Raw genomic sequence first — 11,688 nt, 5'->3', positions numbered from 1 at the left:
GACATAACACGACTTGTAAGGGCGACGGGTCAGCCACGTCGGCGCGGGAGACGCGCGTGCGGTTGCCGGCGAGGACGGCGACAAGGGAGCGCTGCTCCAGGGCCTCTTCGGCCGCGCGGACCTCCACAGAGCGAGGGAGGAAGCATAGCGCACTCGGCGGGCGCAGAGCGGGGTGGCCGGACATGGGGACGGCGAGCTGCGGGGTGGAGCTCGGGGAGCGCGACCGTGAGGAGGCGGTGGGGCGCGGCGGGGAGGAGCCGGAGGGGGGTAGCGGGGAGGGAGTGGCCAGCGAGGCGGAGGTCGTGGCGGTGGCGTCGCTGGGGACGGGAGAGTCGCCGCCGCGCGGCGGAGAAGGGCGCGCCAGGCCCCGGCTATCCCCGCTGGAGGTCGCAGGGGAGACGGGCCGAGGAGGGGCGCGCGGAGCACGCCGGCGCTTGGCCGGGGGGTCCGCAGGCTGGTGGCGCATCCAAGTATAGAACTTGGCGACATGCCCATAGTGCCTGCAACGGCGACAGCAGATGTCGCGCCGGCACTCGTTATGGGGGTGGCCCGAGCGGACGCCGTGGGGGCAGGCGTCGGCGGGGATGGGGGGGAGCCTGGGGAGGCGGCGCGAGGATCCGACCGGGGGGTGCCGGGGGCGGGGGCTGCGAGGCCGCTTGCCCTGCACCAGCACCCAAGGCTCCGGGGAGGCGACGCGCGCGACCGGCTCGTCGCAGGCACGGTGGATCTCGGAACGAGGGGCGGCGCGGGGGGCGAGCGCCGGCGAGTCGGGTAGCGGGGAACCAGCCTCGGAGGACACGAGGGGGTCGCCGCAGAGCGCCTGGCGGTAGGAGCCGGGCAGAGGGGGCCGGCGGGAGGAGTCCGCGGAGGACGGGCTGTCGTCGAGCCAGCGGCGCACGCGGTCGCGGCCGCCGGTGGCGGGAGGAGTGGACTCCATGTGGTGGACAGCGAGGCCGGAGCGGCCGGCGCTGGAGCGAGGGCGGGTGGCCGCCGGGGCCGGAGCGGCCGTCGGCGGGGCTCGGGCTCGGGCTAAGTTCGGGCTCTCGAACGCCGACCTCTCCGTCCATAGCCGCCTGCCTGGAGAGTTCCTCCTCCGCTTCACTCGGCCGGAGACGCGCGCTCGGGTCGGCCTCGCTAACGTGCGCTCTCCACGTTTTCGCGTGCTCCTCCACCCCTGGAGTCGTGCAGCCGGCGCCGAGCCCGTCGCCCTCTGGTTCAGAGTGGACCTGGAGATCACCGGGATCCCCGAGCACGCATGGTTCCGTTCCTCCGTCGACACCCTGCTTGCGCCGTTTTGCGAGATTGATGAGCTCGCGCCCGAGACGCGCTCCGGCGCGGACATGTCGGCGTTCCGTCTCTCCGCTTGGGCGCCCAACCCCGATGCCATCCCCCGCGAGGCTGACCTGTTCCTCCCCGAGCCGGACGCGGTGCTCCCCGACGCCAACCCCGACCCCGCCGAGCGGCTCGCGCTCCACACCTACCGCCACCCCGTCCGCATCTTCGTGACCCACTGCGCGGATTTCCGTCGCCCCTCTCCGCCGGCCGACCCTGCCGGCGACTTCGGCACCGACGCCGGCGACTTCGGCACCGACGCCGGCGACGCTTCGGGCCCCCTCCCGGGCCCTTGGCCTCATCACCATAGCTTCCCGCGCCGCTCCGGGAGCGCTGATGGTGGGCCTGGCCGCGGTCCTTCCTCGCGCGACGGCTCTCGCCGGCGGCATGGTGCTCCCCCGCCTGCGCGTGTCTGGCATGGCGTCCTCGGGGCGCACCCTCCTGCGGGCCCGGCGGTCGCTACCCGACAGTGCACGGCCCACCAGCGTGTCAGCCAGCCTGAGGCCGTGGACGTCAGCGGGGCCCGCTCGTTTTCGGCTTTAATTCGAACTCCCGTGCGCCCTCCTCTCCGGTTTCCCCGCCCCGCCAATCGGCGGCCCCGTCCCCACCCGGGCCCCTTCTCCTGTGCGCGGTGACCGGTCGCACCAGCCAGGTGGCGCCGGAACCTTCGGCGAATATCCCCCTCGGATCCCCTGCCCGTTCGACTGACAGCTGCCAGCCCGCCTCCCCTCGCGTGGACCCCTTGGTGTCCCCACCACCCCGCGACCAATTCCCGCTCGCTGCGCCATCCTCCTCTGAGCCTTCTGCCACGCCAATCCCGGAGCCCCTCACGGCCCCATCTCTCGCGCGTGCCATCGTGCCGGTGCCCCGTGGGGCCGGCCCCTCCTCGCCACAACGCGCCAGCTCCACGCTGGCCCCCGATGCGACAGCCCCATGCAGCGCCCCCTCGGCTTCCCTGGCTACCTTCTCCTCCCTAATCCAGGTGCCCACAGCTCCTCTTCTGCCTGCCCCTGCTCCGCGTCGCCGGAACGTGGTGTCGGCGAACTTCACCCCCCGGCGCAGCAACCGGTTGGCACGCGCTGACCGAGGCCTCGACTCCGAGTCCAAGGCACGACGTGTCCTTCTTCGCCGCCTTGGTCTCCTCCGCGACGACGATCCTCTCTCCTCGGACATCTTGGCCAAGTATTCCAGATTATTTGAGGAACCTCTCGCGGCCCAGACCGTGCAGGCACTCGCTGATTTCTACGGCTGGAATGTACCGTCCTGTTTCTCGCTCGGGCCTGTGACGCCGGTCACCTCGCCTAGCCGGCTCATTGCCGCCTAGTCGCGTCGTGTCGTTGTACTATGTCATGTTGTCATTCTTATGGATTGTAGCCTTCGTATCATTTTCTGGAACACCCGTGGTCTCAACTGTCCTGCGAAGCGCAGCGCTGTCCGCTCGGTTGTGTGTGCTGCTCGCCCTGCCGTGGTCTGCCTGCAAGAAACGAAGCTCGCAGACGTCACCCCCTTCCTGGTTGCCGACTCTCTGGGGAGCGAGTTCTCTAGTTTCTTTCACCTCGCCGCGGACGGCACACGTGGTGGCATCATCCTCGCTTGGCGCCCTTCCGAGATCTCCCTGTCTAATCCGTTCATCGGGGCTCACTTCGTCGCGGCCTGTGCCACCACCCCGGGTTCCGACTCCCACTGGTGGATCACGGGCGTCTACGGCCCCCAGGACGAGGCGGGCAAAACCTCCATGCTCGCAGACCTCTCAGACTTCCGTGCCGCCCGGATTGGCCCTTGGATCATGGGCGGCGACTTCAACATGATCACTTCCGCGGCTGACAAGAACAATGACCGGCTCAACCAGCGCTCCATGCGGCGTTTCCGTCGCTTCATGGCCGACACTGAGATCCGCGATCTCTACCTGCATGGCAGGCGATACACCTGGTCTAGCGAGCGGGACCCTCCTACCCTCGTGCGCATCGATCGCGTTCTTTGCTCGCCGAGTTGGGAAGTGGCCCATCCCCACTGCCTCCTCCGATGCCTTTCCTCCGCCACCTCGGATCACGCGCCACTCCTCGTCGACTACTCCTCCCCCCTCCCTGGCCACAAGCGGTTTCACTTCGAGCGGTTCTGGCCCAAGCTCGAGGGTTTCCACCAGACGGTCGCCGCCGCTTGGCATGAGCCGAAGCGTGATCCGGACCCGTTCCACCGCATCTTCGCCAGCCTCAAATGCACCGCGCGTCGCCTACAAAGCTGGAGCGCTCGGAGGATAGGCCACGTGGCGCTTTAGCTGTCCATCTCCCGCGAGCTCATCGCGCATCTCGACGCGGCCCAAGACTTTCGGCCCCTCTCGCAGGCGGAGTCTTGGCTCCGCCACCAGTTAAAGAGAACATACCTTGGCCTCGCCTCCCTGGACAGGTCCATTGCCCGCCAACGGGTCCGTCTCTCCTGGCTTCACGCCGGCGACACTGATATCTCCTTCCTCCGTCTTCGGGCCGCCCACCGCAGACAACGGAACCGCATCCATGAGCTCCGCGTGGGCGACGACGTCGTCTCCGACCCCGCGGCCTTGGCCGAGGCTACCTTCTCCCACTTCTCCGGCCTGCTCGGCACTGCTGACCACCGCGACCATACCATCGCCCTCGATGAGATCGATGATCGACACTTCGACCTCTCCGCGCTCGACCAACCCTTCTCCGCCGATGAGATCTGGTCTGCCGTTCGTCAGCTGCCCCGTGGCAAGGCGCCCGGACCCGATGGCTTCACCGTCGAATTCCTGATCGCCGCTTGGGATATCATCCGCGACGACTTCGTCGAGGCCTTCGGCAAGCTCTATAACCTAAATGGCCGCGGATTCCACAAGCTGAATGAAGCTCTTCTCACCCTCCTCCCCAAGCACCCGGAAGCTTCCTCGCTTTCCGAGTATAGACCGATCAGCCTCATACACCTGTTCGCCAAGCTGTTCGCCAAGGTGCTCTCTCTCCGGCTCGCGCCGCATCTCGGGGAGCTCATCCCCACCAACCAGAGTGCTTTCATTGCCGGTCGGAACATCCACGACAATTTCATGCTCGTCCAGCAGACCGCCCGGCAACTGCACTCCCTCCGTCTGCCGCGCGCTCTCCTCAAGCTGGACATGGCCCGTGCCTTCGACTCTGTCTCCTGGCCCTTTCTTCTCGAGGTGCTCCAGCACCTGGGCTTCGGTCCACGCTGGCGCAACTGGACCTCCATCCTCCTCTCCACGGCTAGCACCAAGGTGCTCCTCAATGGGCTCCCAGGGCCTCCGATCCGGCACTGCAAGGGGCTTCGCCAGGGCGACCCCGTGTCCCCCATGCTCTTTGTGATCGTCATCGACGTCCTTAACCGCCTCTTCCAGCGCGCCACCTCCCTGGGGCTCCTCCGCCGCCTCACTGACCGTCATATGGCCTCTAGCATCTCTCTCTACGCGGACAACGTCGTGCTATTTTGCCACCCCGACGAGCGCGGCCTTTCCACGGTGCGCCGCATTCTTGAGCTGTTCGGCACCGCCTCCGGCCTCCACACCAACCTGGCCAAATGCACGGCCATCGCCATCCGGTGCCCTCCCGAGCTCTGTGGATCCATCTCCGACCACTTTCTGTGCGCAATTGGCGAGTTCCCCGCCAAATATCTTGGCCTCCCGCTCTCCATTCGGAATATCACCGCCTCCTCCCTCCAACCCTTTGTCGAAAAACTGGAGAAAAAGCTCTCCCCATGGTGGGCGTCCTTGCTCTCCCGAGGCGAGCGTTTGGCCCTCCTCCGTCACGTGTTCTGTGCGATGCCCACACACATCCTGATCGCCCTGTCTCTGCACCCCTCCATCCTCCGCCAGGTGAATCGCCTCCTCCGTGCGTTTCTCTGGCAAGGGCGGAAAACCACCAATGGAGGCCACTGCCTCGTCAGCTGTGCCAAGGTTTGCTGCCCCTTGGCTTACGGTGGCCTCGGCATTCCTTATCGGCAGCGCTCCGCCCACGCCCTACAAGCCCGATGGCTTTGGCTGCACAAAACAGACCCCACCCGCCCCTGGCAGCATCTCCACATTCCTTGCAGCCCGGTCGTCAAGGCCATTTTCCGAGCTTCTACCTCCTGGACGATCGGTGATGGCACCACCTACCTTTTCTGGGAGGACCACTGGATCGACGGGCACTCCATCGCTGAGCTGGCTCCGCTTCTTCACGCCCTCGTCCCTCGCCGACTTCGCAGGGTACGCGCAGTGGCCGCGGGCCTCGCCTCCCGTGCCTGGATCCACGACATGCAGGGCCATCTCTCCCACGAGGCGCTCGTTCAATACGTCCTTCTCTGGACGCGGCTCAATCAGGTCACGCTCTCCGCCTCACCAGACGCCCTCACCTGGCGCTGGACCCCGAGTGGTGTCTACTCCGCCAAATCATGTTACAAAGCCCTGTTCATCGGCTCCACCATCGAGCCCTCCTGGCGCCTCACCTGGAAATCCTGGGCTCCCCTGCGCATCAAGATCTTCATATGGCTCGCCTTCCAGGGACGATGCTGGACCGCTGACCGGCTTGCTCGCCGTGGCCTCACCAACGCCCCTCTATGCCTCCTCTGTGACCAGGAGCCGGAGACCATGGCGCACCTTCTCGCGGGGTGTGTCTTCTCCAGGCAAACCTGGCACGAAATCCTTTCTTGGATCCGGGTCCCTAACATGCCTCTACCAGCCCCCGGGCTGTGTTTCCGCGACTGGTTTGCCCAGTCCGTCGAGGACGCCCCCACCGCCCTTCGTCGCGGCTTAGCCTCGCTCATCTTGCTCATAGCGTGGCGTATCTGGAAGGCGAGAAACGCCTGTGTCTTCAACGGAGCAACCCCTTCTATTCCGCTCCTCGTGCACGACATCAAGGAAGACGCCCGCAATTGGGCCGCCGCCGGAGCCACGGGGCTCAGCAACATGCTCCCGCCTGCGTAGTTTCTCTCTAGGGGATGCGCAACCCCCCCTCTTTGTGTTTGCGCCCTTGTAGCTCTCGCTCATGCCCTTGGCGTACGTGCTTGTGAGACCTTCCCTGTAACTGTTGCTGCTCTTTCTTCTATCAATGCAATGATACGCAAAGCTTTTGCATATTCGCGAAAATAAGGGCGACGGGTGTCCCCTCCTAATACACTGGTCTTTTGGGGAGAGAGGGACCAAGGCCGATAAGTCGGTGTTACTCTCTGGTTGGGCCTGGTGATACAGATGGGTCGGAAACGCTGATGTTAGCGGACCCGAGATTGCGTAACAATTGGGATCAGAGCCACGATGTGTAAGGCGGCGTGATGACGTGCATGAGAGGCCATGGCGCGTGCCGCTGGGGCGAAACCTGGTGAGGCCGGTGTCTTGCTGCTAGGGATACATGGACAAGTGCTAGCAATAGTCCATGAAACGGGTAAGAATTTGCCAAAACCGCGCACCTTGGGGTTTAACAACCATGAAAATTGCTTTGGGACCCCAAAACGGTGAGTAATAGTCCACGAAACGGGACAGAATCGACAAAAACCGCGAGTGTTGATGACTGACACGTAAATGCACCCCGGGGTCCGTCAGTCATGGAAATCACTCCGGGACCCCAAAACAGTGAGTAATAGTCCAAGAAACGGGCCAGAATCGGCCAAAACTGTGAGTGTTGATGACCGACACGTAAGCGCACCTTGGGGTTCAACAACTATGGAAATCGATTTGGGACCCCAAAACGGTGAGTAATAGTCCAAGCAACGGGCCAGAATTGGCCAAAACTATGACCGACACGTAAGCGCACATTGTGTCTCAACAACTATGGAAATCGCTTCGGGACCCCAAAACGGTGAGTAATAGTCCACGAAACGGGTCAGAATTGACCAAAACTGTGAGTGTTGATGACAGACAGGTAAACGCAACCCGGGGATCGTCAATCATGGAAATCGCTCTGGGACCGCAAATCAGTGAGTAATTGTGCACGAAATGGACCAGAATTGGTCAAAATTGTGAGTGTTGATGACCGACACGTAAACACACCCCGGGGTTCGGCAATCGTGGAAATCACTCCGGAACCGCAAAACTGAGTAATAGTCCAAGTAATGGGCCAGAATCGGTCCAAACTGCGAATGTTGATAACGGACATGTAAGTGCACCTTGGGGTTTGACAACCATGGAAATGAGACCCCAAAACAGTGAGTAATAGTCCACGAAATGGGCCAGAGTCGACAAAAACCACGAGTGTTGATGACCGACACGTAAACGCACCCCGGGGTTCGTCAATCGTGGAAATCACTTCGGGACCCCAAAACTGAGTAATAGTCGGGCCAGAATCGGCCCAAACAGCGAGTCTTGACGACAACCATAGAAATCGCTTTGGGACCACAAAACGGTGAGTAATAGTCCATGAAACAGGCCAGAATCGGCCAAAATTGTGAGTGCTGATGACAGACACGTAAATGCACGCCAGGTTTCGTCAATCGTGGAAATCTTTCCGGGACCCCAAAATAGTGAATAATAGTCGAGGAAACGGGCCAGAATGGGCCCAAACTGTGAGTGTTGATGACCGACACGTAAGCGCACATTGGAGTTCCACAACCATGGAAAATCGATTTAGGATCCTAAAACGGTGAGTAATTGTCCATGAGACGGGCCAGAATCGGCCAAAACTGTGAGTGTTGATGACCGACACGTAAGCGCACCTTGGGGTTCAACAACTATGGAAATCGAGTTGGGACCCCAAAACGGTGAGTAATAGTCCAAGCAACGGGCCAGAATTGGCCAAAACTATGACCGACACGTAAGCGCACATTGTGTTTCAGCAACTATGGAAATCGCTTCGGGACCCCAAAACGGTGAGTAATAGTCCACGAAACGGGTCAGAATTGACCAAAACTGTGAGTGTTGATGACAGACAGGTAAACGCAACCCGGGGATTGTCAATCATGGAAATCGCTCTGGGACCGCAAATCAGTGAGTAATTGTGCACGAAATGGACCAGAATTGGTCAAAATTGTGAGTGTTGATGACCGACACATAAACACACCCCGGGGTTCGGCAATCGTGGAAATCACTCCGGAACCGCAAAACTGAGTAATAGTCCAAGTAAGGGCCAGAATCGGTCCAAACTGCGAATGTTGATAACGGACATGTAAGCGCACCTTGGGGTTTGACAACCATGGAAATGAGACCCCAAAACAGTGAGTAATAGTCCACGAAATGGGCCAGAGTCGACAAAAACCACGAGTGTTGATGACCGACACGTAAACGCACCCCGGGGTTCGTCAATCGTGGAAATCACTTCGGGACCCCAAAACTGAGTAATAGTCGGGCCAGAATCGGCCCAAACAGCGAGTCTTTACGACAACCATAGAAATCGCTTTGGGACCACAAAACGGTGAGTAATAGTCCATGAAACAGACCAGAATCGGCCAAAACAGTGAGTGCTGATGACAGACACGTAAATGCACGCCAGGGTTCGTCAATCGTGGAAATCTTTCCGGGACCCCAAAATAGTGAATAATAGTCGAGGAAACGGGCCAGAATGGGCCCAAACTGTGAGTGTTGACGACCGACACGTAAGCGCACATTGGAGTTCCACAACCATGGAAAATCGATTTAGGATCCTAAAACGGTGAGTAATTGTCCATGAGACGGGCCAGAATCGGCCAAAACTGTGAGTGTTGATGACCGACACGTAAACGCACCCTGGGGTTCATTAATCGTGGAATTCATTCCGGGACCCTAAAAGAGTGAGTAATTGTTCAGGAAATGGGCCAGAATGGGCCAAAACTGTGAGTGTTGATGACCGAAATGTAAGCGCACCTTGGGTTTCAACAACTATGAAAATCGCTTCGGGACCCCAAAATGGTGAGTAATAGTCCACAAAACGGGTCAGAATTGGCCAAAACTATGAGTGTTGACGACGGACACATAAACGCACCCCGGGGATCGTCAATTGTGGAAATCGCTCTAGGACCCCAAAACGGTGAGTAATATTGCAAAAAATGGACCAGAATCGGCCAACATTGTGAGTGTTGATGACCGACACGTAAACGTACCCCGGGGTTAGTCAATCGTGAAAATCTATCCGGGACAATAAAACCGAGTAATAGTCCATGAAAGGGGCCAGAATCGGCCCAAACTGCGATTGTTGATGACAGACACATAAGCGCACCTTGGGGTTTGACAACCATCGAAAACGCTTTGGGACCCCAAATCAGTGAGTAATTGTCCACGAAACGGGCAAGAATCGACAAAACTGCGAGAGTTGATGACTGACACGTAAACGCACCCCGGGGTTCGTCAATCGTGGAAATCACTCCGGGACCCCAAAACAGTGAGTAATAGTCCAAGAAACGGGCCAGAATCGGCCCAAACTATGAGTGTTGATGATCGACACGTAAGCGCACCTTGAGTTTCGACAACTATGTAAATCGCTTCGGGACCCCAAAACGGTGAGTAATAGTCCACAAAACGGGTCAGAATTGGCCAAAACTGTGAGTGTTGACGACGGACGTGTAAACGCAACCTGGGGATCCTCAATCGTGGAAATCGCTTTGGGACCCCAAATCAGTGAGTAATAGTGCACGAAACGGACCATAATCGGCCAAAATTGTGAGTGTTGATGACCGACAGGTAAAAGCACCCTGGGGTTTGTCAATCGTGGAAATCACTCTGGGACCCCAAAAGTAATAGTCCAAGAAACGGGCCAAAATCGGCCCAAACTGTGAGTACTGCTGACCGACACCTAAGTGCACCTTGGGGTTCGACAACCATGGAAATCCATTTGGGACCCCAAAACAGTGAGTAATAGTCCATGAAACGGGCGAGAATCGAGAAAAATCATGAGTGTTGATAACCGACACGTAAACGCACCCCGGGGTTTGTCAATCGTGGAAATCATTTCGGGACCCCAACACTGAGTAATAGTCCAAGAAACAGGCCAGAATCGGCCCAAACTGTGAGTGTTGATGATCGACATGTAAGCCCACCTCGGGGTTTCCCAACCATGGAAATTGATTTGGGATCCCAAAACGGTGAGTACTTGTCCACGAAACGGGCCAGAATCGGCCAAAACCGTGAGTGGTGATCACCTACACGTAAATGCATCCCAGGGTTCGTTAATCGTGGAAATCACTCTAGGACCCCAAAATAGTGCGTAATAGTCTACGAAACGGGCCAGAATCGGCCAAAATTTTGGGTGTTGATGACCGACACGTAAACGCACCCCGGGGTTCATCAATCGTGGAAATCACTCCGGGACCTCAAAACAGTGAGTAATAGTCCAAGAAACGGGCCAGAATCGTCCCAAATTGTGAGTGTTGATGACCGACACGTAAGCGCACCTTGGGGTTCGACAACCATGGAAATCCATTTGAGACCCCAGAACGGTGAGTAATAGTCAATGAAACAGGTCAGAATTTGCCAAAACTATCAGTGTTGACGACGGACACGTAAAGACACTCCACAAAATGGGTAAGAATTGGCCAAAACTATGAGTGTTGACGACGGACACGTAAACGCACCCCGGGGATCGTCAATCGTGAAAATCGCTTTGGGACCCCAAATCAGTGAGTAATAGTGCACGAATCGGACCATAATCGGCCAAAATTGTGAGTGTTGATGACCGACAGGTAAACGAACCCTGGGGTTCGTCAATGGTGGAAATCACTCTGGGACACCAAAAGTAATAGTCCAAGAAATGGGCCAAAATCGGCCCAAACTTTGAGTATTGATGACCGACACGTAATCGCACCTTGGGGTTCGACAACCATGGAAATCCATTTGGGACCCCAAAATGGTGAGTAATAGTCCATGAAACGAGCGAGAATCGACAAAAATCATGAGTGTTGATGACCGACACGTAAACGCACCCCGGGGTTTGTCAATCATGGAAATCACTTCGGGACCCCAAAACTGAGTAATAGTCCAACAAATGGGCCAGAAGTGGCCCAAACTGTGAGTGTTGATGACCGACATGTAAGCCCACCTCGGGGTTTCCCACCCATGGAAATTGATTTGGGATCCCAAAATGGTGAGTACTTGTCCACGAAACGGGCCAGAATCGGCCAAAACCGTGAGTGGTGATCACCTACACGTAAATGCATCCCAGGGTTAGTTAATCATGGAAATCACTCTAGGACCCCAAAACAGTGCGTAATAGTCTACGAAACGGGCCAGAATCGGCCAAAATTTTGAGTGTTGATGACCGACACGTAAACGCACCCCGGGGTTCATCAATCGTGGAAATCACTCTGGGACCTCAAAACAGTGAGTAATAGTCCAAGAAACGGGCCAGAATTAGCCCAAATTGTGAGTGTTGATGACCGACACGTAAGCGCACCTTGGGGTTCGACAACCATGGAAATCCATTTGAGACCCCAGAACGGTGAGTAATAGTCAATGAAACAGGT

The sequence above is a fragment of the Triticum dicoccoides genome, chromosome 4B (genome assembly GCF_002162155.2).
Source record: "Triticum dicoccoides isolate Atlit2015 ecotype Zavitan chromosome 4B, WEW_v2.0, whole genome shotgun sequence".
NCBI lineage: Eukaryota > Viridiplantae > Streptophyta > Magnoliopsida > Poales > Poaceae > Triticum > Triticum dicoccoides.
Note: the sequence above shows the minus strand (reverse complement) of the source record.